Genomic DNA, 6000 nt, shown 5'->3' with positions numbered 1-6000 from the left:
ACACTCCTCGCTCACAATCAGACTTCTGTGTGCTATGCTCAATAAAAGTGCGTTAATAGCAACCAATTAATACATTATGTAACTCTGCTTTTTTATTTATTTATTATTTTTTAAGAGAGCCCAAGACACTTTTAGCCGCTCGTTTTTTAATTAAGAGAGTACTCGAGTTTCTTCTTTGCCTGCTCGCCCTCGCGTCTGCCTGGACTGTCAGCTGGGATTCGTAGCTGGGATTGAGAGCAGAAGGAGGGGGAGAAAAAAAAGAAAAGAAGGAAGGTAGCTTTCAGGGCTTCAGCCCAGGAGAAGCAACACATGAATAGGGTTTGGTGACGAAAACGGTCCTGAGAAGGGAAATGCGATGGCAACGATCGTGGGAGAAGAGGCATCACGGTAAGATCGCAGCCTGCACGGCTGTTCTTTCCCTAGTACTGGAGCTGATCTGGGAGTGGTGGTGGTTAAAATCGGACCGATCCCAGACGTTCTCACAAGGCACGATTGGCGCACTTGGTTGTTTACAACTCGAGCTTTCTCGGCGCGCTGCGTTTCCCTAGCCTGCGTTGAACCCACGCTGAGCTCTTTTCTGAACCTCAGGTCGTCGCTGCGGAGGCGTTTTCTGTCTAGGATCCGGCCGGGTGGTGTTTGAAAACCCTCCTCCAGCTGGATCTTCCTTAGCACGTTTACTCAGAAGTAAACCCCAAGAGCTCTCGCTCCCTCCTGAAGAGAGCATCGCTCAGCACCAAACGGTGTCCGGGCATCTTTAGCCTAGAATATTTAAAACCTATACAGCTCCTGCCCAGAGCTCTGTAGCAAAAAAATAAACCTAGGTCCGTGGCTAGGCAGGGAGAAAGTTCTTCAAACTCTTGAAAAGTTGGCGCTTTCCCCGCTCGCCTCTCCATCTTCCAGTCACTTCGGTCCGTCCTTCCTACCGAAGGAGCTTTAAAATCGATAACCTTGGATGGCTGGCTGTGGAGCGATCTCTGAGAGGGTGCGGGCTTTGTTTTTGAAGCGATCTTCCCGTCATGAGCGGCCTAAGGCGAACTGGGCCACGCGCACCTTCTCCCCGCGGCATCCTGCGCCGAGCGCGCTCTTTCCCTCAGCCGCCTCCGCTCCCACGTGCGAGCCAAGGACCCCCTTCCCCTCTCACCACAGGAATGGTGGGGGACCGAGAGCCCCTCGCCGCTGGCGGGCGGGCGGACGCGCGGCAAGCCGCCTCCCACCGGAGCCCATGGCCCGAGTCCCGTGGATGTGGAGGGAGCCGCCGGCTCGCGCAGCCTACGCTAAGTCAACACAGGCGCCGCCGCCTCGCGCGTGTGGCGCGCTCGCTTCTGCCTCAGGAGGCCTGACGGGCCGCCCTCGCTGAGGGGATCAGTCGGACCGCGGGGTAGAGGGTGGGGAGGTGGGACGCTCGCCGTGCCATGATTGGAGGCTGCAGGCTGCTCTCTAAGGCCGGAGCCGCCACACGGGGCTGAGCCCTGACGCGAGTCGGGCGGAGTGGTGGGGAGACGTCGTGAGAGCGGGGGGGGGGGGGGACGGGACTTCCCCAACTCCTCCGTCAGCCTTTCTTTCCCGCCTGTCCCGGTGCCGGACGCTGTTGCTGCGGGCGCGCTCCCTCCGCTTCAGGGCGGGAGGTAAGTGCTTTCCCGTGTGGGGAGCGAGCGAGGGGCCGCAGGTAGGTGGCGGGAGAGAGGGAGGGAGGGAGCGGGCGCCTGCGCGAGGCTCTCCGTCTGGGCGGCAAAGCGAAGTGTGAGGGCGGGGGGGGGGCGTTGGGTGAGGGTGGCTGCGCTCGGCGGGCAACTTCTGGGCGCGCTGCCTCGGCTCCGCAATGGGGGAAGGAAGAAGCTCGGCGGGCACCTCGGACGTCCCGCAGCCCCGGTCTAGTCTCGGAGCGCCCAGGTGGCTGGAGCGCTTCGACGGCGGCGACTGTCTTCGAGGCGCGGAGAAGGGAGCCTGGGATAGTTCCGTCGGTAGAGCGTGAGACTCTGGATCTCGGGGTCCCGGGTTCGAGCCCCACGTTGAGCAAAAAGGATTCCTGCATTGCAGGCAGATGACCCTCGTGGTCCCTTCCGACTCTACGATTTTTGGCTGGCTGGGTTCCTGCTTGGACCTTCCCCGATGGGTCGGAGGGTCTGTCTTTATTTGAGGAGGGGGAAAGGGAGAGGAGCTCTGCACATGCTCAGAGGTACCCCGGACTCTTATTTCTTCACAGACAGTGTTAGCACTGAAAAGAACCAGGACAGTTTTGTGTCTTCTTAAAGTCCTAGCACGGTTCTGAATGGGGTTGTGTCCTGCAAACCCCTTCCTCAGATGCATCTGAAAGGAGGACCTGGAGCTCAGCCCCAATGCAGTGTAGGGACCTGCTTTTGGCCTCCAGAGATTTTCTGGCATACTGAATTCCGAATATAGCAAGGCATCTTTCAGGATGCATTTGTGTGTGTGTAGCTCTTGCCCTAGATGCAGGATCCGAAGGGAAGAGGCAGGTTCTGGGGCAAGAGAAGGAAAGAACAGGACAGGGGAAGCATTGTGATCTGGCAGAAGGTGCTGGTGGTCCCACAGCTCAAGAAGTGTAGAAGGAGACAATACTTTTTGTGTGTGCTACTGTGCTGAATCCTAAAAGCACTTGCTAGCTGCCTTTGAGTACCATACTTGGATGGCTTGTGCTCTTCTTCTGTAGGACAAGATGACCACATTTTTTTAACCATACCTCCTCCTCTGCCCTTTCTCTCTTGGTAGTGCCACTTGCTGAAGTACTTCTTAAAAATTACCTGCAGAAGTCATACTTTTCTTTTAAAAATTCATCTGAATGTAGTTAAGCCAAAAGGCACTGTACACATGTTTGGGCAACATCCAAGGCAGCTGTGAAAAACACACAGTTTATACATTCATTTTGCCACATGTGAAGTGCTAAAGAACATCCTGCACTTTTGAAGTTACTACCTGGTTTTTCTTATTAGTTCCCTCTGTGCCCCAACCTCACCCCCTTTTCCCTCAGCCATAAATTTTTTCTTGACTTGGCTCTACCTTCTTTTAAACCAATTCTTAAAAGTTTATTTGTTGCTTAAGTGGAGAATGCTGTGTGATTTTGTGGATGCGTACGTTTACTCGCCTTAGTTCTTAAAACAGTATTTTTATTTTTTTCAGTTCTTCATTTTGCTAATTTTATTTTTAGAATGGTTGCTGCATTTGAAACTATTCAGTCAGGATCTTTTGTCACTTAGGTCTGAATGAGTAAAATTAATCAGTTACATTTAAATTCATTCATTTCAGTTATTTCATTTCAGACCCACCGCCATTCTTACTCCCCTTCTGCATCTCTCAGAGTGTACATAAATGCATACATGCACACACTTTGTAGGTAACTACAAGCCATCATTCAATTAACTGATACAATGGTGCCTTTTTAAATCTGCACAACTCCCTGTCAAAGGTAAAAAGACTCTTAGTTTTGTTCTCCAGCATTTAAGTGTTTGAAGTAACATAATGAATAAGGGTCAGATTTGAGTTTGGTAAAAGGCTCGCATTTGGTTTCACAAATGGCACACTCAGATACAGGAAATTAATTTCTGTGATCAGGTGATTGTCAAGTAAATATAAATCATTTTATCAGATGCTCTCAGTATGTGGTAAAATAAGCAAAGGCTTCTCTCTATTCATGATTGTATTCACTAGAAACCCCAAGTACTGTAATTGCTGCGTTTAAAATGAAAAAAAACCCAAAAACAATTCTGGTTTAAATAGCATTCTGTGGAGTTAACAAAACCTTCAGTGTCGGAATAGTAGTTTGTGTGCTGCATTGTTTTCATGTAGTTTGGAGCCCCACCAGGGAAAGTGGAACAGTTAGGTCTATAGACTGCACATGGAGAACTGTCACATTCCTGAGTTTTAACCCTATAAGCACACATCTATGGTTTGTTTGAAGCAACAGACAAAGAGCGCTTTGAGTTCAGATAAAGAACCAACCCTAAACTCCATTAAGATGTTTTTACCTGGTTTGTGAATATACTGTTATTAACTTAGGTGCATTTATGTTTTGCTTTAGAAATAAAATCCATCTTATGATTGGCACGACATGATACAAAGATTTTTTGGGACATCTGTGTGCATTTAAAGAAGGACAGTTTAAAAGAAATGAATATAGCTGTTACTAACTAGCTAATACTTTAAAACATGACAATTCTTTTATTGTCATAATAGGCAGTAATGGGCAGCAAGCTAGCATTGTTTGGGTCACTTTATTTAAACTCAGTGTGGGAAAATATACTTATGAAGGATTCATTGAATGGGGGAAAAGTTCAAATAGTATTTCATAGATTATAACATTGTATAGCTCTTCTACTTTGTCAAATCTGCTCCCCAAAGTCAAACAAATCCCATAGTACTGCAAGAACTGTATGAATGATCTGTCATGGTTAGTTTTATATGTAATTAGCTTTTTATCTGAGGATTTTGCTGTTTTGCAAGGTACTCAGTTTTGTTACTTTTTGCTGTCTTGCTTAATCACTTTGGACCTTAATATATTTCTTTATATATCTTTAGCAGGATTTCAGTTCTTTCCTGTGTTGAAACACTTTGAGCAGAGTTTGTGTTTAATTTTTTTGATGGTTAAATATAACTGCATAGCAGTGACATGTTACAAAAGCAAAATACATATAGACACAAAGTTTGCCTTTAATATTGTTGTTGGAAATATATTACTTTCTCTTAGCAGTGGGAAAAATTAATCAGTATGATTAATTAATAAACAAATGCACATTCAAACTTTGCTTATTAGCTTGATTTTAATCAGAGTGATCTCCTATGATCATGCTTATGACATTGTTCTATGAAATCTGTGCATATCCTTTATCAATCAATTGAAACTGTTGCCACAGTTAAAGTGTTGTTTTTTACTGTAGTACTGTATTTTAACTGATAAAAAGTAACACTCACAGCACAGTCCTATATATGTCCTATTGTACATGTCTACCCAGAAGTAAGTATAGGATTGCAGTCTTACAACCCAAACCTAAGCATGTCTGTTTAGAAGTAAGTCCTACTAAAATCAATGGGATTTACTCTTGGGTAAATTGGTTTTAGATTGCAGCCTAAATTTGTTGACATTCTGAATGCATCCCGAAAAAGAAATGCAATATGTTTACATCATTAATTGAGTTGACTGAGAGTATTCTCTTTCTGTAGAAGCGTTTATATATAAATAACGTATTGGTAGCACCTCATTTTTCAAGTAATCTACATTTGTAGCCTAACTGGTTTGAATTAGAAATCTGGAAAATATATAGTAGATGAGGCAGTTGACCAATGCTATAATTAATTTTTAAAATTTAAAATAGGGTTTTGCACTTCACCAGTCAATAAAGATTTTGTCAAATCTGGTGAAATAATGGTCATGTATTTGTGTTATTAGAGTTACAAAGAAAATAATCAACAGGTTTTATATATGCACAGATTACATAAAGCAAATTAGATAGCTACCACTGTTACATTAATTTGAAAAAGTTGAAATGAATTATTTATTTTATTATAAATTTATTCTGCTCTTCCTGCAACTCCCTCAGGGTGGCATACACCATCCACCCCACAATGACCCTGTGAGGGTTATTAGGCTGAGATTTTGTGACTAGTCCAATTTCACCTAATGAGTTTTGTGGCTAATTAAGGTTTAGAACTTGGTCTTTCTAGTCTTGGTCTGAAATTTTGTTCATTAGACAGTGATGTTTGCCAGTGATGACTTTTTGTGTTCCTTTCTGGAGATGCCTTTCAGGTAGCCCAGGGATGGGGGGGAACGTGCTTCCCTCCATATGTTGTTAGATTCCAACTTCTGTGGCCTATGTTCAGGGATGATGATGGGCGCTGTAGACCACCAACAACTGCAAATCCACAGCTCTCCCATCCCTTATTTAGGCAATGGAAGAAACATTTCTGTGCTTCTAACTTTGCACCTTGTTGTAGCAAGGCTTGGGTATAAGCTGACTTCATCCCTGCCTTTACTAAAGGATAACACCATCA

At 45.2% G+C, this 6000-nt stretch overlaps 1 protein-coding gene across 9 annotated transcripts in view; it reads left to right on the top strand.

The window, feature by feature from the left end:
* Window positions 1–281: 281 nt before the first annotated feature.
* ERG (ETS transcription factor ERG) overlaps window positions 282–6000 on the top strand; it is a 112463-nt gene continuing 106744 nt past the window's right edge. For 5 of the 9 annotated variants that reach the window (XM_053386722.1, XM_053386720.1, XM_053386719.1 and 2 more), the window contains exon 1: window positions 1537–1625. The gene's annotated coding sequence lies outside the window, so the exon portion shown is untranslated. Of the gene's footprint in view, window positions 388–1529; window positions 1626–6000 lie in introns of those variants that run through there. The other 4 variants (XM_053386714.1, XM_053386723.1, XM_053386715.1 and 1 more) reach the window with 4 other exon arrangements.

Source organism: Podarcis raffonei, chromosome 4 (assembly GCF_027172205.1).
Source record: "Podarcis raffonei isolate rPodRaf1 chromosome 4, rPodRaf1.pri, whole genome shotgun sequence".
Classification (NCBI taxonomy): Eukaryota; Metazoa; Chordata; class Lepidosauria; order Squamata; family Lacertidae; genus Podarcis; species Podarcis raffonei.
The sequence above is the reverse complement of the archived record's forward strand: the minus strand, read 5'-3'. Positions and strand labels throughout refer to the sequence as shown.